A 22,672-nucleotide genomic window follows, 5' to 3' on the forward strand; every position below is an offset into this window, starting at 1 on the left:
GGGTCAGGTTAGGGGTTCGGCTTAGGGTTAGGGCTACAGCTGGGGTAATGTTTAATTGAAGGGGGGTGAGGGTGAGCTTAGGGTTAGCGTTAGGGTTAGGGGTTAGAGCTTAGGTTAGGATTAGGTGTAGGGTTAAGGTTAGGTTTAGATTTAGGGTTAGGGTTAGTGTTAGGGTTAAGTCATGTTTAGGTTTAGGGCTAGGTGAAGGTTATAGATAGGGTTAGGTTAAGGGTTGAGGTTAGGTTTAGATGGTAAGATGAGGGTTAGTGCTAGGTTTCCATTGAAGCTGAGTTGTGTAAGGGTAAGTTTAGGGTTAGGATTAGGGTTAGAGTTAGGGTTAGGGGTCAGGGTTAGTTTTGGAGTTTAGAGTTAGGGTTACGTTTATGGTACGGTCAGGGTTAGGGGAGATTAGTGTTACGTTTAGTTTTAGGGCTAGGGTTACAGAGAAGTTTATGTGAAGCGAGAGGGTTGGGGTTAGGGGTTTGGGTTCAGGTCAGAGTCAGGGTTAGGGTTAGGTTTAGGGGTAGGGTTACGTGTAGTGTTAGTGTTAGTTTTGCTTAGGGTTCGGGTTTGAATGAAGTGAGGGTACGCTTAGCGTTATGCTTTAGGGTGAAATTCTGGTTAAGGGTGAGGGGTTCGGCTCAGGTTAGGGTTAGAGTTAGGGTCAGTGTGTTTAGGGTTAGGTTTAGGGTAAGGTTAGTTTTTAGGCTAAGGATTAGGATTAGAGTTAGGGTTAAGGGTTACTGTTTCAGTTAGGTTTAGGTTAAGGTTATAATTAGGGTTAAGTTTAGGGTTAGGGTAAGAGTTAGAGTTACATTTACAGTTAGGTGAGGGTTCTGGGTAAGTGTTACCGTTCAGGTTAGGGTTAGGGCTAGGGTTAGGGTTAGAGTTAAGGTTAAGGGTTAGGGTTAGGTTTAAGTTTATGGTAGGCTTAAAGATAGGGTTGAGGTTAGGTTAGGGTTAGGGGGTCAGGGTTAGAATTAGAATTAGGTTTAGGGGCGAGGATTAGGGTCAGAGTTATTGTAAAGGTTAGGTTTCGGGTTACAGGTGGGCCAAGGTTAAGGTGAGGGTTAGGTTTATGGGGAGGGTTAGGGTTAAAGTTCAGGGTGAGTTTTAGGTTAGGGATAGGGTGAAGTTTAAGATAGGGTGAGGTTAGGGGTTATGGCTAAGGTTTGGGCTTGTTTCAGGTTAGTGTTAAGGTTATGTTCAGGGTTAGGGTTACGTTCAGGGGGTTGTGTTCAGTTTTAGGGTTAGGGTTAGATTTAAGGTTAGGGTTAAGTTTAGTTGTTACGTTTAGGGTTAGGGTCATGGTTGTGTTAGGCTTTGTGGTTGGGGTGAGGGTTAGTTTTAGGGTTAGGGTTGGTTAGGGTTAGGATTACCGTTATGATAAGGCGTTAGGGGTTAGGAGGTGTAGTGTAGGGTTAGGTTAGGGTTTGGGTGAGGGGTTCCGGTTAGGCCTTGCGGTTCTGGTCATGGTTAGGTTTGGTTTAGGCTTGGGGTTAGGTGCATGATTCGGTTTCGGGTTAGTGTTAGAGTTAGGGTGAGAGTTAGTGTTTGTGTTTGCTAGGGCTTTGTGTGTTAGGGTAGGGTTTGTGTTAGGGTTAGGTTTATCATTAGGGCTCAGGGGTTTCAGGTTAATGTTAGGGTGGGTTAGGGGAGGGAGCATTAGGGGTTAGGGTTGTGGGATACGGTTAGGATTTAGGGTGCGGGTTACGGTTAGTTTTGCAGTTAAGGTGAGGGTTTTAGGGTAATTGTTACGATTAGGGTTATAGTCAGAGTTAGGGGGGGTGGTGGGGGTAGGTTAGGGTTAGGTGTAGGGTAAGAATTAGGTTTAGGTCATGTTGAGGGTTAGACTTAGTGTTCTATTTAGGGTCAGGGTTAGGGGTAGGGTTAGGATGTAGGTCTAGGGTTAGGATTAGGATTATTTTAGGGGTTAGGTTCAGGGCTATTGTAAGTGTTGCGGTTTAGGGTTACAGATGGACTAGCGTTATTCTTAGAGTTAGGTTAGGTTAGGGTTTGGGTTAGGTCTAGGTTTAGGGTTAAGGTTATGGTTAGTGTTTGGATGAAGTTCAGGGATAGGGTGAGGGTTATTTTTATGGTGGGAGGGCTAGGGGTTTGGGTTTGTGTGCAGGTTAGTGTTAAGGATAGGTTTAGGGTTCGGTGAGGGTTAGGCGTTATGTCTAGGGTCAGCGTTAGGTTAGGTTTAGGGTTAGTGTGAAGTTTAGGTTAAGGGTGAGGGTTATGGTAAGGGTTAGGATTATAGACGGTGTTAGACGTTAGGTTTAGGGTGTTAGGGTTAGGTTTATGGTTAGGGTAGATTTAAGTTTAGGTTTAATATTAGGGTTAGGGTTAGATTTGGGTTACTGTTCGTATTAGGGTTAGGGTTAGGGATAAGTTTGGGGATAGCGTCAGGTTTAGGGTTGGGGATACGGTTAAGGATTAGGGTGAGGGTTAGGGTTAGGTTTACAGTTAAGGCGAGGGTTTAGGGTCATTGTTATGGTTAGGGTTAGAGTTAGAGTTAGGCTTAGGGTTAGGGTGAAGTTTCAGTTAATAGTCAGGGTTAGGCTTAAGGTTAGAGTAGGGTTAAGGTTAGTGTTCGGGTTAGGTATAGCGTTAGGGTTTGGGTAGGGGTAAGGTTAGGGTTAAGGCTAGGTTTACGGTAAAGGGGTAGGGCTAGCTTAGGGTTAGATTTAGAGGTTGGAGTTAGTGCTAGGGTTTAGGATGATGGTTATGGTCAGGTTCAGAGTTGTTGTTAGGGTTAGGGTAGAGTTAAGGTTAGGGTTAATTTAGGGTTAGAGAAAGGGTTAGGTTTAGGTCTGGGTTAGGTGTAGGATGCGGGGTAGGGTTAGGGTTAGGGGTTCATGGGAGGGTTAGTGTTAAGTTTCCATTAAGCTGATGTTTTAGGGTGTTACTGTTAGGGCTAGGGTTAGCATTAGGTTTAGGGTCAGGGCTAGAGTCAGGGGATAGTTAAGGCTTAGCTTTACTTTCAGGGTTAGGGTTAGCCTTAGGTTTAGGGTGAAGTTAGGTTAAGGATGAGGGGTTAGGGTTAGGGTTAGGGCATTTGGGTTAAGGTTAGGGTTAGGTTTAGGATTAGGCTTAGGGTTAGGGTTAGGTGTTTGGGTTAATGTTAGGGTCAGGTTTAGGGTTCGGCTTAGGGTTAGGGCTACAGCTGGGTAAAGTTTAATTGAAGGGTGAGGGTTGAGCTTAGGGTTAGCGTTAGGGGTTAGGGTTAGAGCTTAGGTTAGGATTAAGTGTAGGGTTAAGGTTAGGTTTAGATTTAGGGTTAGGGTTAGTGTTAGGGTTAAGTCATGTTTAGGTTTAGGCTAGGTGAAGGTTATAGGTAGGGTTAGGTTAAGGGTTGAGGTTAGGTTTAGATGGTAAGATGAGGGTTAGTGCTAGGTTTCCATTGAAGCTGAGTGTGTAGGGTAAGTTTTAGGGGTTAGGATTAGGGTTAGAGTTAGGGTTAGGGTCAGGTTAGTTTTGAGTTTAGAGTTAGGGTTACGTTTATGGTACGGTCAGGGTTAGGGAGATTTAGTGTTACGTTCAGTTTTAGGGCTAGGGTTACAGAGAAGTTTATGTGAAGCGAGAGGGTTGGGGTTAGGGGTTTGGTTCAGGTCAGAGTCAGGGTAGGGTTAGGTTTAGGGTTAGGGTTACGTGTAGTGTTAGTGTTAGTTTTGCTTAGGGTTCGGGTTTGAATGAAGTGAGGGGTACGCTTAGCGTTATGCTTTAGGGTGAAATTCTGGTTAAGGGTGAGGGTTCGGCTCAGGGTTAGGGTTAGAGTTAGGGTCAGTGGTTAGGGTTAGGTTTAGGGTTAAGGTTAGTTTTAGGCTAAGGATTAGGATTAGAGTTAGGGTTAAGGGTTACTGTTTCAGTTAGGTTTAGGTTAAGGTTATAATTAGGGTTAAGTTTAGGGTTAGGGTAAGAGTTAGAGTTACATTTACAGTTAAGGTGAGGGTTCTGGGTAAGTGTTACCGTTAAGGTTAGGGTTAGGGCTAGGGTTAGGGTTAGAGTTAAGGTTAAGAGTTAGGGTTAGGTTTAAGTTTATGGTAGGCTTAAAGATAGGGTTGAGGTTAGGTTAGGGTTAGGGTCAGGGGTTAGAATTAGAATTAGGTTTAGGGCGAGGATTAGGGTCAGAGTTATTGTAAGGGTTAGGTTTCGGGTTACAGGTGGGCCAAGGTTAAGGTGAGGGTTAGGTTTATGGGGAGGGTTAGGGTTAAAGTCAGGGTGAGTTTTAGGTTAGGGATAGGGGTGAAGTTTAAGATAGGGTGAGGGTTAGGGTTATGGCTAAGGTTTGGGCTTGTTTTCAGGTTAGTGTTAAGGTTATGTTCAGGGTTAGGGTTACGTTCAGGGGTTGTGTTCAGTTTTAGGGTTAGGGTTAGATTTAAGGTTAGGGTTAAGTTTAGTGTTACGTTTAGGGTTAGGGTCATGGTTGTGTTAGGCTTTGTGGTTGGGGTGAGGGTTAGTTTTAGGGTTAGGGTTGGTTAGGGTTAGGATTACCGTTATGATAAGGCGTTAGGGGTTAGAGGTGTAGTTTAGGGTTAGGGTTTGGGTGAGGGTTCCGGTTAGGCCTTGCGGTTCTGGTCATTGGTTAGGGTTTGTTTAGGCTTGGGGTTAGGTGCATGATTCGGTTTCGGGTTAGTGTTAGAGTTAGGGTTGAGAGTTAGTGTTAAGGTTTTTGCTAGGCTTTGGTGTTAGGGTTAGGGTTTGTGTTAGGGTTAGGTTTATCATTAGGGCTCAGGGGTTTCAGGTTAATGTTAGGGTTAGGGTTAGGGATAGCATTAGGGTTAGGGTTGTGGGATACGGTTAGGATTTAGGGTGCGGGTTACGGTAGTTTTGCAGTTAAGGTGAGGGTTTAGGGTAATTGTTACGATTAGGGTTATAGTCAGAGTTAGGGTTTGGTTTAGGATTAGGGTTAGGTGTAGGGTAAGAATTAGGTTTAGGTCCATGTTGAGGGTTAGACTTAGTGTTCTATTTAGGGTCAGGGTTAGGGGTAGGGTTAGGATTAGGTCTAGGGTTAGGATTAGGATTATTTTAGGGTTAGGTTCAGGGCTATTGTAAGTGTTCGGTTTAGGGTTACAGATGGACTAGCGTTATTCTTAGAGTTAGGTTTAAGGTTAGGGTTTGGGTTAGGTCTAGGTTTAGGGTTAAGGTTATGGTTAGTGTTTGGATGAAGTTCAGGATAGGGTGAGGGTTATTTTTATGGTGAGGGCTAGGGTTTGGGTTTGTGTGCAGGTTAGTGTTAAGGATAGGTTTAGGGTTCGGTGAGGGTTAGGCTTTATGTCTAGGGTCAGCGTTAGGTTAGGTTTAGGGTTAGTGTGAAGTTTAGGTTAAGGGTGAGGGTTATGGTAAGGGTTAGGATTATAGACGGTGTTAGACGTTAGGTTTAGGGTGTTAGGGTTAGGTTTATGGTTAGGGTAGATTTAAGTTTAGGTTTAATATTAGGGTTAGGGTTAGATTTGGGTTACTGTTCGTATTAGGGTTAGGGTTAGGGATAAGTTTGGGGATAGCGTTAGGTTTAGGGTTGGGGATACGGTTAAGGATTAGGGTGAGGGTTAGGGTTAGGTTTACAGTTAAGGCGAGGGTTTAGGGTCATTGTTATGGTTAGGGTTAGAGTTAGAGTTAGGCTTAGGGTTAGGGTGAAGTTTCAGTTAATAGTCAGGTTAGGCTTAAGGTTAGAGTAGGGTTAAGGTTAGTGTTCGGGTTAGGTATAGCGTTAGGGTTTGGGTAGGGTAAGGTTCAGGGTTAAGGCTAGGTTTACGGTAAAGGGTAGGGCTAGCTTAGGGTTAGATTTAGAGTTGGAGTTAGTGCTAGGGTTTAGGATGATGGTTATGGTCAGGTTCAGAGTTGTTGTTCAGGGTTAGGGTAGAGTTAAGGTTAGGGTTAATTTAGGGTTAGAGAAAGGGTTAGGTTTAGGTCTGGGTTAGGTGTAGGATGCGGGGTAGGGTTAGGGTTAGGGGTTCATGGGAGGGTTAGTGTTAAGTTTCCATTAAGCTGATGTTTTAGGGTGTTACTGTTAGGGCTAGGGTTAGCATTAGGTTTAGGGTCAGGGCTAGAGTCAGGGGATAGTTAAGGGTTAGCTTTACTTTCAGGGTTAGGGTTAGCCTTAGGTTTAGGGTGAAGTTTAGGTTAAGGATGAGGGTTAGGGTTAGGGTTAGGCATTTGGGTTAAGGTTAGGGTTAGGTTTAGGATTAGGCTTAGGGTTAGGGTTAGGTGTTTGGGTTAATGTTAGGGTCAGGTTTAGGGTTCGGCTTAGGGTTAGGGCTACAGCTGGGGTAAAGTTTAATTGAAGGGTGAGGGTTGAGCTTAGGGTTAGCGTTAGGGGTTAGGGTTAGAGCTTAGGTTAGGATTAAGTGTAGGGTTAAGGTTAGGTTTAGATTTAGGGTTAGGGTTAGTGTTAGGGTTAAGTCATGTTTAGGTTTAGGGCTAGGTGAAGGTTATAGGTAGGGTTAGGTTAAGGGTTGAGGTTAGGTTTAGATGGTAAGATGAGGGTTAGTGCTAGGTTTCCATTGAAGCTGAGTGTGTAGGGTAAGTTTTAGGGTTAGGATTAGGGTTAGAGTTAGGGTTAGGGTCAGGGTTAGTTTTGAGTTTAGAGTTAGGGTTACGTTTATGGTACGGTCAGGGTTAGGGGAGATTTAGTGTGTACGTTTAGTTTTAGGGCTAGGGTTACAGAGAAGTTTATGTGAAGCGAGAGGGTTGGGGTTAGGGGTTTGGGTTCAGGTCAGAGTCAGGGTTAGGGTTAGGTTTAGGGTTAGGGTTACGTGTAGTGTTAGTGTTAGTTTTGCTTAGGGTTCGGGTTTGAATGAAGTGAGGGTACGCTTAGCGTTATGCTTTAGGGTGAAATTCTGGTTAAGGGTGAGGGTTCGGCTCAGGGTTAGGGTTAGAGTTAGGGTCAGTGGTTAGGGTTAGGTTTAGGGTTAAGGTAGTTTTAGGCTAAGGATTAGGATTAGAGTTAGGGTTAAGGGTTACTGTTTCAGTTAGGTTTAGGTTAAGGTTATAATTAGGGTTAAGTTTAGGGTTAGGGTAAGAGTTAGAGTTACATTTACAGTTTAAGGTGAGGGGTTCTGGGTAAGTGTTACCGTTCAGGTTAGGGTTAGGGCTAGGGGTTAGGGTTAGAGTTAAGGTTAAGGGTTAGGGTTAGGTTGAAGTTTATGGTAGGCTTAAAGATAGGGTTGAGGTTAGGTTAGGGTTAGGGTCAGGGTTAGAATTAGAATTAGGTTTAGGGCGAGGATTAGGGTCAGAGTTATTGTAAGGGTTAGGTTTCGGGTTAAGGGTGGGCCAGGTTAAGTAGGGTTAGGTTTATGGGGAGGGGTTAGGGTTAAAGTCAGGGTGAGTTTTAGGTTAGGGATAGGGTGAAGTTTAAGATAGGGGTGAGGGTTAGGGTTATGGCTAAGGTTTTGGGCTTGTTTTCAGGTTAGTGTTAAGGTTATGTTCAGGGTTAGGGTTACGTTCAAGGGGTTGTGTTCAGTTTTAGGGTTAGGGTTAGATTTAGGTTAGGGTTAGGGTTAGTTTAGGTTACGTTTAGGGTTAGGGTCATGGTTGTGTTAGGCTTTGTGGTTGGGGTGAGGGTTAGTTTTAGGGTTAGGGTTGGTTAGGGGGTTGGTTAGGAGTACGGATAAGGCGTTAGGGGTTAGAGGTGTAGTTTAGGGTTAGGGTTTGGGTGAGGGTTCCGGTTAGGCCTTGCGGTTCTGGTCATGGTTGGTGGTTAGGCTGGGGTTAGGTGGGTTCAGGTGAATTCGGTTCGGGTTAGTGTTAGAGTTAGGGTGAGAGTTAGTGTTAAGGTTTTTGCTAGGCTTTGGTGTTAGGGTTAGGTGGTTAGGGTTAGGTTATCATTAGGGCTCAGGGGTTTCAGGTAATGTTAGGGTTAGGGTTAGGGATAGCATTAGGGTTAGGGTGTGGGATCGGTTAGGATTTAGGGTGCGGGTTACGGTTGTTTCCAGTTAGGTGAGGGTTTAGGGTATTACGTTAGGGTATAGCAGAGTTAGGTTGGTTTAGGATTAGGGTTAGGTGTAGGGTAAGATTAGGGTTTAGGTCCATGTTGAGGGTTAGACTTAGTGTTCTATTTAGGGTTCAGGGTTAGGGGTAGGGTTAGGATTAGGTCTAGGGTTAGGATTAGGATTAGTTTTAGGGTTAGGTTCAGGGCTATTGTAAGTGTTCGGTTTAGGTTACAGATGGACTAGCGTTATTCTTAGAGTTAGGTTTAAGGTTAGGGTTTGGGGTTAGGTCTAGGTTAGGGGTTAAGGTTATGGTTAGTGTTTGGATGAAGTTCAGGATAGGGTGAGGGTTTTTTATGGTGAGGGCTAGGGTTGGGTTGGTGTGTGCAGGTAGTGTTAAGGAAGGTTAGGGTCGGTGGAGGTTAGGCGTTATGTCTAGGGTCAGCGTTAGGTTAGGTTTAGGGTTAGTGTGAAGTTTAGGTTAAGGGTGAGGGTTATGGTAAGGGTTAGGATTATAGACGGTGTTAGACGTTAGGTTTAGGGTGTTAGGGTTAGGTTTATGGTTAGGGTAGATTTAAGTTAGGTTTAATATTAGGGTTAGGGTTAGATTGGGGTTACTGTTCGTATTAGGGTTTAGGGTTAGGATAGTTTGGGCGATAGCGTCAGGTTAGGGTTGGATACGGTTAAGGTTAGGGTGAGGGTTAGGGTTAGGTTACAGTTAAGGCGAGGTTAGGGTAATTGTTAGGGTTAGGGTTAGAGTTAGAGTTAGCTTAGGGTTAGGGTGAAGTTTCAGTTAATAGTCAGGGTTAGGCTTAAGGTTAGAGTAGGGTTAAGGTTAGTGTTCGGGTTAGGTATAGCGGGTTAGGGTTTGGGTAGTGGTAAGGTTAGGGTTAAGCTAGGTTACGGTAAAGGGTAGGGCTAGCTTAGGGTTAGATTTAGAGTTGGAGTTAGTGCTAGGGTTTAGGATGATGGTTATGGTCAGGTTCAGAGTTGTTGTTAGGGTTAGGGTAGAGTTAAGGTTAGGGTTAATTTAGGGTTAGAGAAAGGGTTAGGTTTAGGTCTGGGTTAGGTGTAGGATGCGGGGTAGGGTTAGGGTTAGGGGTTCATGGGAGGGTTAGTGTTAAGTTTCCATTAAGCTGATGTTTTAGGGTGTTACTGTTAGGGCTAGGGTTAGCATTAGGTTTAGGGTCAGGGCTAGAGTCAGGGATAGTTAAGGGTTAGCTTTACTTTCAGGGTTAGGGTTAGCCTTAGGTTTAGGGTGAAGTTTAGGTTAAGGATGAGGGTTAGGGGTTAGGGTTAGGCATTTGGGTTAAGGTTAGGGTTAGGTTAGGATTAGGCTTAGGGTTAGGGTTAGGTGTTTGGGTTAATGTTAGGGTCAGGTTTAGAGTTCGGCTTAGGGTTAGGGCTACAGCTGGGGTAAAGTTTAATTGAAGGGTGAGGGTTGAGCTTAGGGTTAGCGTTAGGGGTTAGGGTTAGAGCTTAGGTTAGGATTAAGTGTAGGGTTAAGGTTAGGTTTAGATTTAGGGTTAGGGTTAGTGTTAGGGTTAAGTCATGTTTAGGTTTAGGGCTAGGTGAAGGTTATAGGTAGGGTTAGGTTAAGGGTTGAGGTTAGGTTTAGATGGTAAGATGAGGGTTAGTGCTAGGTTTCCATTGAAGCTGAGTGTGTAGGGTAAGTTTTAGGGTAGGATTAGGGTTAGAGTTAGGGTTAGGGTCAGGGTTAGTTTTGAGTTTAGAGTTAGGGTTACGTTTATGGTACGGTCAGGGTTAGGGGAGATTAGTGTTACGTTTAGTTTTAGGGCTAGGGTTACAGAGAAGTTTATGTGAAGCGAGAGGGTTGGGGTTAGGGGTTTGGCTTCAGGTCAGAGTCAGGGTTAGGGTTAGGTTTAGGGTTAGGGTTACGTGTAGTGTTAGTGTTAGTTTTGCTTAGGGTTCGGGTTTGAATGAAGTGAGGGTACGCTTAGCGTTATGCTTTAGGGTGAAATTCTGGTTAAGGGTGAGGGTTCGGCTCAGGGTTAGGGTTAGAGTTAGGGTCAGTGGTTAGGGTTAGGTTAGGGTTAAGGTTAGTTTTAGGCTAAGGATTAGGATTAGAGTTAGGGTTAAGGGTTACTGTTTCAGTTAGGTTTAGGTTAAGGTTATAATTAGGGTTAAGTTTAGGGTTAGGGTAAGAGTTAGAGTTACATTTACAGTTAAGGTGAGGGTTCTGGGTAAGTGTTACCGTTAAGGTTAGGGTTAGGGCTAGGGTTAGGGTTAGAGTTAAGGTTAAGGGTTAGGGTTAGGTTGAAGTTTATGGTAGGCTTAAAGATAGGGTTGAGGTTAGGTTAGGGTTAGGGTCAGGGTCAGGGTTAGAATTAGAATTAGGTTTAGGGCGAGGATTAGGGTCAGAGTTATTGTAAGGGTTAGGTTTCGGGTTACAGGTGGGCCAAGGTTAAGGTGAGGGTTAGGTTTATGGGGAGGGTTAGGGTTAAAGTCAGGGTGAGTTTTAGGTTAGGGATAGGGTGAAGTTTAAGATAGGGTGAGGGTTAGGGTTATGGCTAAGGTTTGGGCTTGTTTTCAGGTTAGTGTTAAGGTTATGTTCAGGGTTAGGGTTACGTTCAGGGGTTGTGTTCAGTTTTAGGGTTAGGGTTAGATTTAAGGTTAGGGTTAAGTTTAGTGTTACGTTTAGGGTTAGGGTCATGGTTGTGTTAGGCTTTGTGGTTGGGGTGAGGGTTAGTTTTAGGGTTAGGGTTGGTTAGGGTTAGGATTACCGTTATGATAAGGCGTTAGGGGTTAGAGGTGTAGTTTAGGGTTAGGGTTTGGGTGAGGGTTCCGGTTAGGCCTTGCGGTTCTGGTCATGGTTAGGTTTGGTTTAGGCTTGGGGTTAGGTGCATGATTCGGTTTCGGGTTAGTGTTAGAGTTAGGGTGAGAGTTAGTGTTAAGGTTTTTGCTAGGCTTTGGTGTTAGGGTTAGGGTTTGTGTTAGGGTTAGGTTTATCATTAGGGCTCAGGGGTTTCAGGTTAATGTTAGGGTTAGGGTTAGGGATAGCATTAGGGTTAGGGTTGTGGGATACGGTTAGGATTTAGGGTGCGGGTTACGGTTAGTTTTCCAGTTAAGGTGAGGGTTTAGGGTAATTGTTACGATTAGGGTTATAGTCAGAGTTAGGGTTTGGTTTAGGATTAGGGTTAGGTGTAGGGTAAGAATTAGGTTTAGGTCCATGTTGAGGGTTAGACTTAGTGTTCTATTTAGGGTCAGGGTTAGGGGTAGGGTTAGGATTAGGTCTAGGGTTAGGATTAGGATTATTTTAGGGTTAGGTTCAGGGCTATTGTAAGTGTTCGGTTTAGGGTTACAGATGGACTAGCGTTATTCTTAGAGTTAGGTTTAAGGTTAGGGTTTGGGTTAGGTCTAGGTTTAGGGTTAAGGTTATGGTTAGTGTTTGGATGAAGTTCAGGATAGGGTGAGGGTTATTTTTATGGTGAGGGCTAGGGTTTGGGTTTGTGTGCAGGTTAGTGTTAAGGATAGGTTTAGGGTTCGGTGAGGGTTAGGCGTTATGTCTAGGGTCAGCGTTAGGTTAGCTTTAGGGTTAGTGTGAAGTTTAGGTTAAGGGTGAGGGTTATGGTAAGGGTTAGGATTATAGACGGTGTTAGACGTTAGGTTTAGGGTGTTAGGGTTAGGTTTATGGTTAGGGTAGATTTAAGTTTAGGTTTAATATTAGGGTTAGGGTTAGATTTGGGTTACTGTTCGTATTAGGGTTAGAGTTAGGGATAAGTTTGGGGATAGCGTCAGGTTTAGGGTTGGGGATACGGTTAAGGATTAGGGTGAGGGTTAGGGTTAGGTTTACAGTTAAGGCGAGGGTTTAGGGTAATTGTTATGGTTAGGGTTAGAGTTAGAGTTAGGCTTAGGGTTAGGGTGAAGTTTCAGTTAATAGTCAGGGTTAGGCTTAAGGTTAGAGTAGGGTTAAGGTTAGTGTTCGGGTTAGGTATAGCGTTAGGGTTTGGGTAGGGGTAAGGTTAGGGTTAAGGCTAGGTTTACGGTAAAGGGTAGGGCTAGCTTAGGGTTAGATTTAGAGTTGGAGTTAGTGCTAGGGTTTAGGATGATGGTTATGGTCAGGTTCAGAGTTGTTGTTAGGGTTAGGGTAGAGTTAAGGTTAGGGTTAATTTAGGGTTAGAGAAAGGGTTAGGTTTAGGTCTGGGTTAGGTGTAGGATGCGGGGTAGGGTTAGGGTTAGGGGTTCATGGGAGGGTTAGTGTTAAGTTTCCATTAAGCTGATGTTTTAGGGTGTTACTGTTAGGGCTAGGGTTAGCATTAGGTTTAGGGTCAGGGCTAGAGTCAGGGGATAGTTAAGGGTTAGCTTTACTTTCAGGGTTAGGGTTAGCCTTAGGTTTAGGGTGAAGTTTAGGTTAAGGATGAGGGTTAGGGTTAGGGTTAGGCATTTGGGTTAAGGTTAGGGTTAGGTTTAGGATTAGGCTTAGGGTTAGGGTTAGGTGTTTGGGTTAATGTTAGGGTCAGGTTTAGGGTTCGGCTTAGGGTTAGGGCTACAGCTGGGGTAAAGTTTAATTGAAGGGTGAGGGTTGAGCTTAGGGTTAGCGTTAGGGGTTAGGGTTAGAGCTTAGGTTAGGATTAAGTGTAGGGTTAAGGTTAGGTTTAGATTTAGGGTTAGGGTTAGTGTTAGGGTTAAGTCATGTTTAGGTTTAGGGCTAGGTGAAGGTTATAGATAGGGTTAGGTTAAGGGTTGAGGTTAGGTTTAGATGGTAAGATGAGGGTTAGTGCTAGGTTTCCATTGAAGCTGAGTGTGTAGGGTAAGTTTTAGGGTTAGGATTAGGGTTAGAGTTAGGGTTAGGGTCAGGGTTAGTTTTGAGTTTAGAGTTAGGGTTACGTTTATGGTACGGTCAGGGTTAGGGGAGATTTAGTGTTACGTTTAGTTTTAGGGCTAGGGTTACAGAGAAGTTTATGTGAAGCGAGAGGGTTGGGGTTAGGGGTTTGGCTTCAGGTCAGAGTCAGGGTTAGGGTTAGGTTTAGGGTTAGGGTTACGTGTAGTGTTAGTGTTAGTTTTGCTTAGGGTTCGGGTTTGAATGAAGTGAGGGTACGCTTAGCGTTATGCTTTAGGGTGAAATTCTGGTTAAGGGTGAGGGTTCGGCTCAGGGTTAGGGTTAGAGTTAGGGTCAGTGGTTAGGGTTAGGTTTAGGGTTAAGGTTAGTTTTAGGCTAAGGATTAGGATTAGAGTTAGGGTTAAGGGTTACTGTTTCAGTTAGGTTTAGGTTAAGGTTATAATTAGGGTTAAGTTTAGGGTTAGGGTAAGAGTTAGAGTTACATTTACAGTTAAGGTGAGGGTTCTGGGTAAGTGTTACCGTTCAGGTTAGGGTTAGGGCTAGGGTTAGGGTTAGAGTTAAGGTTAAGAGTTAGGGTTAGGTTTAAGTTTATGGTAGGCTTAAAGATAGGGTTGAGGTTAGGTTAGGGTTAGGGTCAGGGTCAGGGTTAGAATTAGAATTAGGTTTAGGGCGAGGATTAGGGTCAGAGTTATTGTAAGGGTTAGGTTTCGGGTTACAGGTGGGCCAAGGTTAAGGTGAGGGTTAGGTTTATGGGGAGGGTTAGGGTTAAAGTCAGGGTGAGTTTTAGGTTAGGGATAGGGTGAAGTTTAAGATAGGGTGAGGGTTAGGGTTATGGCTAAGGTTTGGGCTTGTTTTCAGGTTAGTGTTAAGGTTATGTTCAGGGTTAGGGTTACGTTCAGGGGTTGTGTTCAGTTTTAGGGTTAGGGTTAGATTTAAGGTTAGGGTTAAGTTTAGTGTTACGTTTAGGGTTAGGGTCATGGTTGTGTTAGGCTTTGTGGTTGGGGTGAGGGTTAGTTTTAGGGTTAGGGTTGGTTAGGGTTAGGATTACCGTTATGATAAGGCGTTAGGGGTTAGAGGTGTAGTTTAGGGTTAGGGTTTGGGTGAGGGTTCCGGTTAGGCCTTGCGGTTCTGGTCATGGTTAGGTTTGGTTTAGGCTTGGGGTTAGGTGCATGATTCGGTTTCGGGTTAGTGTTAGAGTTAGGGTGAGAGTTAGTGTTAAGGTTTTTGCTAGGCTTTGGTGTTAGGGTTAGGGTTTGTGTTAGGGTTAGGTTTATCATTAGGGCTCAGGGGTTTCAGGTTAATGTTAGGGTTAGGGTTAGGGATAGCATTAGGGTTAGGGTTGTGGGATACGGTTAGGATTTAGGGTGCGGGTTACGGTTAGTTTTCCAGTTAAGGTGAGGGTTTAGGGTAATTGTTACGATTAGGGTTATAGTCAGAGTTAGGGTTTGGTTTAGGATTAGGGTTAGGTGTAGGGTAAGAATTAGGTTTAGGTCCATGTTGAGGGTTAGACTTAGTGTTCTATTTAGGGTCAGGGTTAGGGGTAGGGTTAGGATTAGGTCTAGGGTTAGGATTAGGATTATTTTAGGGTTAGGTTCAGGGCTATTGTAAGTGTTCGGTTTAGGGTTACAGATGGACTAGCGTTATTCTTAGAGTTAGGTTTAAGGTTAGGGTTTGGGTTAGGTCTAGGTTTAGGGTTAAGGTTATGGTTAGTGTTTGGATGAAGTTCAGGATAGGGTGAGGGTTATTTTTATGGTGAGGGCTAGGGTTTGGGTTTGTGTGCAGGTTAGTGTTAAGGATAGGTTTAGGGTTCGGTGAGGGTTAGGCGTTATGTCTAGGGTCAGCGTTAGGTTAGGTTTAGGGTTAGTGTGAAGTTTAGGTTAAGGGTGAGGGTTATGGTAAGGGTTAGGATTATAGACGGTGTTAGACGTTAGGTTTAGGGTGTTAGGGTTAGGTTTATGGTTAGGGTAGATTTAAGTTTAGGTTTAATATTAGGGTTAGGGTTAGATTTGGGTTACTGTTCGTATTAGGGTTAGAGTTAGGGATAAGTTTGGGGATAGCGTCAGGTTTAGGGTTGGGGATACGGTTAAGGATTAGGGTGAGGGTTAGGGTTAGGTTTACAGTTAAGGCGAGGGTTTAGGGTAATTGTTATGGTTAGGGTTAGAGTTAGAGTTAGGCTTAGGGTTAGGGTGAAGTTTCAGTTAATAGTCAGGGTTAGGCTTAAGGTTAGAGTAGGGTTAAGGTTAGTGTTCGGGTTAGGTATAGCGTTAGGGTTTGGGTAGGGGTAAGGTTAGGGTTAAGGCTAGGTTTACGGTAAAGGGTAGGGCTAGCTTAGGGTTAGATTTAGAGTTGGAGTTAGTGCTAGGGTTTAGGATGATGGTTATGGTCAGGTTCAGAGTTGTTGTTAGGGTTAGGGTAGAGTTAAGGTTAGGGTTAATTTAGGGTTAGAGAAAGGGTTAGGTTTAGGTCTGGGTTAGGTGTAGGATGCGGGGTAGGGTTAGGGTTAGGGGTTCATGGGAGGGTTAGTGTTAAGTTTCCATTAAGCTGATGTTTTAGGGTGTTACTGTTAGGGCTAGGGTTAGCATTAGGTTTAGGGTCAGGGCTAGAGTCAGGGGATAGTTAAGGGTTAGCTTTACTTTCAGGGTTAGGGTTAGCCTTAGGTTTAGGGTGAAGTTTAGGTTAAGGATGAGGGTTAGGGTTAGGGTTAGGCATTTGGGTTAAGGTTAGGGTTAGGTTTAGGATTAGGCTTAGGGTTAGGGTTAGGTGTTTGGGTTAATGTTAGGGTCAGGTTTAGGGTTCGGCTTAGGGTTAGGGCTACAGCTGGGGTAAAGTTTAATTGAAGGGTGAGGGTTGAGCTTAGGGTTAGCGTTAGGGGTTAGGGTTAGAGCTTAGGTTAGGATTAAGTGTAGGGTTAAGGTTAGGTTTAGATTTAGGGTTAGGGTTAGTGTTAGGGTTAAGTCATGTTTAGGTTTAGGGCTAGGTGAAGGTTATAGATAGGGTTAGGTTAAGGGTTGAGGTTAGGTTTAGATGGTAAGATGAGGGTTAGTGCTAGGTTTCCATTGAAGCTGAGTGTGTAGGGTAAGTTTTAGGGTTAGGATTAGGGTTAGAGTTAGGGTTAGGGTCAGGGTTAGTTTTGAGTTTAGAGTTAGGGTTACGTTTATGGTACGGTCAGGGTTAGGGGAGATTTAGTGTTACGTTTAGTTTTAGGGCTAGGGTTACAGAGAAGTTTATGTGAAGCGAGAGGGTTGGGGTTAGGGGTTTGGCTTCAGGTCAGAGTCAGGGTTAGGGTTAGGTTTAGGGTTAGGGTTACGTGTAGTGTTAGTGTTAGTTTTGCTTAGGGTTCGGGTTTGAATGAAGTGAGGGTACGCTTAGCGTTATGCTTTAGGGTGAAATTCTGGTTAAGGGTGAGGGTTCGGCTCAGGGTTAGGGTTAGAGTTAGGGTCAGTGGTTAGGGTTAGGTTTAGGGTTAAGGTTAGTTTTAGGCTAAGGATTAGGATTAGAGTTAGGGTTAAGGGTTACTGTTTCAGTTAGGTTTAGGTTAAGGTTATAATTAGGGTTAAGTTTAGGGTTAGGGTAAGAGTTAGAGTTACATTTACAGTTAAGGTGAGGGTTCTGGGTAAGTGTTACCGTTCAGGTTAGGGTTAGGGCTAGGGTTAGGGTTAGAGTTAAGGTTAAGAGTTAGGGTTAGGTTTAAGTTTATGGTAGGCTTAAAGATAAGGTTGAGGTTAGGTTAGGGTTAGGGTCAGGGTCAGGGTTAGAATTAGAATTAGGTTTAGGGCGAGGATTAGGGTCAGAGTTATTGTAAGGGTTAGGTTTCGGGTTACAGGTGGGCCAAGGTTAAGGTGAGGGTTAGGTTTATGGGGAGGGTTAGGGTTAAAGTCAGGGTGAGTTTTAGGTTAGGGATAGGGTGAAGTTTAAGATAGGGTGAGGGTTAGGGTTATGGCTAAGGTTTGGGCTTGTTTTCAGGTTAGTGTTAAGGTTATGTTCAGGGTTAGGGTTACGTTCAGGGGTTGTGTTCAGTTTTAGGGTTAGGGTTAGATTTAAGGTTAGGGTTAAGTTTAGTGTTACGTTTAGGGTTAGGGTCATGGTTGTGTTAGGCTTTGTGGTTGGGGTGAGGGTTAGTTTTAGGGTTAGGGTTGGTTAGGGTTAGGATTACCGTTATGATAAGGCGTTAGGGGTTAGAGGTGTAGTTTAGGGTTAGGGTTTGGGTGAGGGTTCCGGTTAGGCCTTGCGGTTCTGGTCATGGTTAGGTTTGGTTTAGGCTTGGGGTTAGGTGCATGATTCGGTTTCGGGTTAGTGTTAGAGTTAGGGTGAGAGTTAGTGTTAAGGTTTTTGCTAGGCTTTGGTGTTAGGGTTAGGGTTTGTGTTAGGGTTAGGTTTATCATTAGGGCTCAGGGGTTTCAGGTTAATGTTAGGGTTAGGGTTAGGGATAGCATTAGGGTTAGGGTTGTGGGATACGGTTAGGATTTAGGGTGCGGGTTACGGTTAGTTTTCCAGTTAAGGTGAGGGTTTAGGGTAATTGTTACGATTAGGGTTATAGTCAGAGTTAGGGTTTGGTTTAGGATTAGGGTTAGGTGTAGGGTAAGAATTAGGTTTAGGTCCATGTTGAGGGTTAGACTTAGTGTTCTATTTAGGGTCAGGGTTAGGGGTAGGGTTAGGATTAGGTCTAGGGTTAGGATTAGGATTATTTTAGGGTTAGGTTCAGGGCTATTGTAAGTGTTCGGTTTAGGGTTACAGATGGACTAGCGTTATTCTTAGAGTTAGGTTTAAGGTTAGGGTTTGGGTTAGGTCTAGGTTTAGGGTTAAGGTTATGGTTAGTGTTTGGATGAAGTTCAGGATAGGGTGAGGGTTATTTTTATGGTGAGGGCTAGGGTTTGGGTTTGTGTGCAGGTTAGTGTTAAGGATAGGTTTAGGGTTCGGTGAGGGTTAGGCGTTATGTCTAGGGTCAGCGTTAGGTTAGGTTTAGGGTTAGTGTGAAGTTTAGGTTAAGGGTGAGGGTTATGGTAAGGGTTAGGATTATAGACGGTGTTAGACGTTAGGTTTAGGGTGTTAGGGTTAGGTTTATGGTTAGGGTAGATTTAAGTTTAGGTTTAATATTAGGGTTAGGGTTAGATTTGGGTTACTGTTCGTATTAGGGTTAGAGTTAGGGATAAGTTTGGGGATAGCGTCAGGTTTAGGGTTGGGGATACGGTTAAGGATTAGGGTGAGGGTTAGGGTTAGGTTTACAGTTAAGGCGAGGGTTTAGGGTAATTGTTATGGTTAGGGTTAGAGTTAGAGTTAGGCTTAGGGTTAGGGTGAAGTTTCAGTTAATAGTCAGGGTTAGGCTTAAGGTTAGAGTAGGGTTAAGGTTAGTGTTCGGGTTAGGTATAGCGTTAGGGTTTGGGTAGGGGTAAGGTTAGGGTTAAGGCTAGGTTTACGGTAAAGGGTAGGGCTAGCTTAGGGTTAGATTTAGAGTTGGAGTTAGTGCTAGGGTTTAGGATGATGGTTATGGTCAGGTTCAGAGTTGTTGTTAGGGTTAGGGTAGAGTTAAGGTTAGGGTTAATTTAGGGTTAGAGAAAGGGTTAGGTTTAGGTCTGGGTTAGGTGTAGGATGCGGGGTAGGGTTAGGGTTAGGGGTTCATGGGAGGGTTAGTGTTAAGTTTCCATTAAGCTGATGTTTTAGGGTGTTACTGTTAGGGCTAGGGTTAGCATTAGGTTTAGGGTCAGGGCTAGAGTCAGGGGATAGTTAAGGGTTAGCTTTACTTTCAGGGTTAGGGTTAGCCTTAGGTTTAGGGTGAAGTTTAGGTTAAGGATGAGGGTTAGGGTTAGGGTTAGGCATTTGGGTTAAGGTTAGGGTTAGGTTTAGGATTAGGCTTAGGGTTAGGGTTAGGTGTTTGGGTTAATGTTAGGGTCAGGTTTAGGGTTCGGCTTAGGGTTAGGGCTACAGCTGGGGTAAAGTTTAATTGAAGGGTGAGGGTTGAGCTTAGGGTTAGCGTTAGGGGTTAGGGTTAGAGCTTAGGTTAGGATTAAGTGTAGGGTTAAGGTTAGGTTTAGATTTAGGGTTAGGGTTAGTGTTAGGGTTAAGTCATGTTTAGGTTTAGGGCTAGGTGAAGGTTATAGGTAGGGTTAGGTTAAGGGTTGAGGTTAGGTTTAGATGGTAAGATGAGGGTTAGTGCTAGGTTTCCATTGAAGCTGAGTGTGTAGGGTAAGTTTTAGGGTTAGGATTAGGGTTAGAGTTAGGGTTAGGGTCAGGGTTAGTTTTGAGTTTAGAGTTAGGGTTACGTTTATGGTACGGTCAGGGTTAGGGGAGATTTAGTGTTACGTTTAGTTTTAGGGCTAGGGTTACAGAGAAGTTTATGTGAAGCGAGAGGGTTGGGGTTAGGGGTTTGGCTTCAGGTCAGAGTCAGGGTTAGGGTTAGGTTTAGGGTTAGGGTTACGTGTAGTGTTAGTGTTAGTTTTGCTTAGGGTTCGGGTTTGAATGAAGTGAGGGTACGCTTAGCGTTATGCTTTAGGGTGAAATTCTGGTTAAGGGTGAGGGTTCGGCTCAGGGTTAGGGATAGAGTTAGGGTCAGTGGTTAGGGTTAGGTTTAGGGTTAAGGTTAGTTTTAGGCTAAGGATTAGGATTAGAGTTAGGGTTAAGGGTTACTGTTTCAGTTAGGTTTAGGTTAAGGTTATAATTAGGGTTAAGTTTAGGGTTAGGGTAAGAGTTAGAGTTACATTTACAGTTAAGGTGAGGGTTCTGGGTAAGTGTTACCGTTCAGGTTAGGGTTAGGGCTAGGGTTAGGGTTAGAGTTAAGGTTAAGGGTTAGGGTTAGGTTGAAGTTTATGGTAGGCTTAAAGATAGGGTTGAGGTTAGGTTAGGGTTAGGGTCAGGGTTAGAATTAGAATTAGGTTTAGGGCGAGGATTAGGGTCAGAGTTATTGTAAGGGTTAGGTTTCGGGTTACAGGTGGGCCAAGGTTAAGGTGAGGGTTAGGTTTATGGGGAGGGTTAGGGTTAAAGTCAGGGTGAGTTTTAGGTTAGGGATAGGGTGAAGTTTAAGATAGGGTGAGGGTTAGGGTTATGGCTAAGGTTTGGGCTTGTTTTCAGGTTAGTGTTAAGGTTATGTTCAGGGTTAGGGTTACGTTCAGGGGTTGTGTTCAGTTTTAGGGTTAGGGTTAGATTTAAGGTTAGGGTTAAGTTTAGTGTTACGTTTAGGGTTAGGGTCATGGTTGTGTTAGGCTTTGTGGTTGGGGTGAGGGTTAGTTTTAGGGTTAGGGTTGGTTAGGGTTAGGATTACCGTTATGATAAGGCATTAGGGGTTAGAGGTGTAGTTTAGGGTTAGGGTTTGGGTGAGGGTTCCGGTTAGGCCTTGCGGTTCTGGTCATGGTTAGGTTTGGTTTAGGCTTGGGGTTAGGTGCATGATTCGGTTTCGGGTTAGTGTTAGAGTTAGGGTGAGAGTTAGTGTTAAGGTTTTTGCTAGGCTTTGGTGTTAGGGTTAGGGTTTGTGTTAGGGTTAGGTTTATCATTAGGGCTCAGGGGTTTCAGGTTAATGTTAGGGTTAGGGTTAGGGATAGCATTAGGGTTAGGGTTGTGGGATACGGTTAGGATTTAGGGTGCGGGTTACGGTTAGTTTTGCAGTTAAGGTGAGGGTTTAGGGTAATTGTTACGATTAGGGTTATAGTCAGAGTTAGGGTTTGGTTTAGGATTAGGGTTAGGTGTAGGGTAAGAATTAGGTTTAGGTCCATGTTGAGGGTTAGACTTAGTGTTCTATTTAGGGTCAGGGTTAGGGGTAGGGTTAGGATTAGGTCTAGGGTTAGGATTAGGATTATTTTAGGGTTAGGTTCAGGGCTATTGTAAGTGTTCGGTTTAGGGTTACAGATGGACTAGCGTTATTCTTAGAGTTAGGTTTAAGGTTAGGGTTTGGGTTAGGTCTAGGTTTAGGGTTAAGGTTATGGTTAGTGTTTGGATGAAGTTCAGGATAGGGTGAGGGTTATTTTTATGGTGAGGGCTAGGGTTTGGGTTTGTGTGCAGGTTAGTGTTAAGGATAGGTTTAGGGTTCGGTGAGGGTTAGGCGTTATGTCTAGGGTCAGCGTTAGGTTAGGTTTAGGGTTAGTGTGAAGTTTAGGTTAAGGGTGAGGGTTATGGTAAGGGTTAGGATTATAGACGGTGTTAGACGTTAGGTTTAGGGTGTTAGGGTTAGGTTTATGGTTAGGGTAGATTTAAGTTTAGGTTTAATATTAGGGTTAGGGTTAGATTTGGGTTACTGTTCGTATTAGGGTTAGAGTTAGGGATAAGTTTGGGGATAGCGTCAGGTTTAGGGTTGGGGATACGGTTAAGGATTAGGGTGAGGGTTAGGGTTAGGTTTACAGTTAAGGCGAGGGTTTAGGGTAATTGTAATGGTTAGGGTTAGAGTTAGAGTTAGGCTTAGGGTTAGGGTGAAGTTTCAGTTAATAGTCAGGGTTAGGCTTAAGGTTAGAGTAGGGTTAAGGTTAGTGTTCGGGTTAGGTATAGCGTTAGGGTTTGGGTAGGGGTAAGGTTAGGGTTAAGGCTAGGTTTACGGTAAAGGGTAGGGCTAGCTTAGGGTTAGATTTAGAGTTGGAGTTAGTGCTAGGGTTTAGGATGATGGTTATGGTCAGGTTCAGAGTTGTTGTTAGGGTTAGGGTAGAGTTAAGGTTAGGGTTAATTTAGGGTTAGAGAAAGGGTTAGGTTTAGGTCTGGGTTAGGTGTAGGATGCGGGGTAGGGTTAGGGTTAGGGGTTCATGGGAGGGTTAGTGTTAAGTTTCCATTAAGCTGATGTTTTAGGGTGTTACTGTTAGGGCTAGGGTTAGCATTAGGTTTAGGGTCAGGGCTAGAGTCAGGGGATAGTTAAGGGTTAGCTTTACTTTCAGGGTTAGGGTTAGCCTTAGGTTTAGGGTGAAGTTTAGGTTAAGGATGAGGGTTAGGGTTAAGGTTAGGCATTTGGGTTAAGGTTAGGGTTAGGTTTAGGATTAGGCTTAGGGTTAGGGTTAGGTGTTTGGGTTAATGTTAGGGTCAGGTTTAGAGTTCGGCTTAGGGTTAGGGCTACAGCTGGGGTAAAGTTTAATTGAAGGGTGAGGGTTGAGCTTAGGGTTAGCGTTAGGGGTTAGGGTTAGAGCTTAGGTTAGGATTAAGTGTAGGGTTAAGGTTAGGTTTAGATTTAGGGTTAGGGTTAGTGTTAGGGTTAAGTCATGTTTAGGTTTAGGGCTAGGTGAAGGTTATAGGTAGGGTTAGGTTAAGGGTTGAGGTTAGGTTTAGATGGTAAGATGAGGGTTAGTGCTAGGTTTCCATTGAAGCTGAGTGTGTAGGGTAAGTTTTAGGGTTAGGATTAGGGTTAGAGTTAGGGTTAGGGTCAGGGTTAGTTTTGAGTTTAGAGTTAGGGTTACGTTTATGGTACGGTCAGGGTTAGGGGAGATTTAGTGTTACGTTTAGTTTTAGGGCTAGGGTTACAGAGAAGTTTATGTGAAGCGAGAGGGTTGGGGTTAGGGGTTTGGCTTCAGGTCAGAGTCAGGGTTAGGGTTAGGTTTAGGGTTAGGGTTACGTGTAGTGTTAGTGTTAGTTTTGCTTAGGGTTCGGGTTTGAATGAAGTGAGGGTACGCTTAGCGTTATGCTTTAGGGTGAAATTCTGGTTAAGGGTGAGGGTTCGGCTCAGGGTTAGGGTTAGAGTTAGGGTCAGTGGTTAGGGTTAGGTTTAGGGTTAAGGTTAGTTTTAGGCTAAGGATTAGGATTAGAGTTAGGGTTAAGGGTTACTGTTTCAGTTAGGTTTAGGTTAAGGTTATAATTAGGGTTAAGTTTAGGGTTAGGGTAAGAGTTAGAGTTACATTTACAGTTAAGGTGAGGGTTCTGGGTAAGTGTTACCGTTAAGGTTAGGGTTAGGGCTAGGGTTAGGGTTAGAGTTAAGGTTAAGGGTTAGGGTTAGGTTGAAGTTTATGGTAGGCTTAAAGATAGGGTTGAGGTTAGGTTAGGGTTA

General features: G+C 44.0%; 2 long non-coding RNA genes across 2 annotated transcripts; both read left to right on the top strand.

The window, feature by feature from the left end:
* Window positions 1–3,710: 3,710 nt before the first annotated feature.
* Window positions 3,711–7,249, top strand: LOC135229518 (uncharacterized). The gene is made up of 2 exons (XR_010320207.1): window positions 3,711–4,069; window positions 7,175–7,249. It is a non-coding gene; the product is annotated as an uncharacterized LOC135229518 (long non-coding RNA).
* A 2,011-nt stretch (window positions 7,250–9,260) lies between these two features.
* LOC135229517 (uncharacterized) lies at window positions 9,261–19,633 on the top strand. Its single transcript, XR_010320206.1, has 2 exons — window positions 9,261–13,348; window positions 19,559–19,633. It is a non-coding gene; the product is annotated as an uncharacterized LOC135229517 (long non-coding RNA).
* The last annotated feature ends 3,039 nt before the right edge of the window (window positions 19,634–22,672 follow it).

Source organism: Loxodonta africana, unplaced genomic scaffold (genome assembly GCF_030014295.1).
Source record: "Loxodonta africana isolate mLoxAfr1 unplaced genomic scaffold, mLoxAfr1.hap2 scaffold_33, whole genome shotgun sequence".
In the NCBI taxonomy this organism is placed as follows: domain Eukaryota; kingdom Metazoa; phylum Chordata; class Mammalia; order Proboscidea; family Elephantidae; genus Loxodonta; species Loxodonta africana.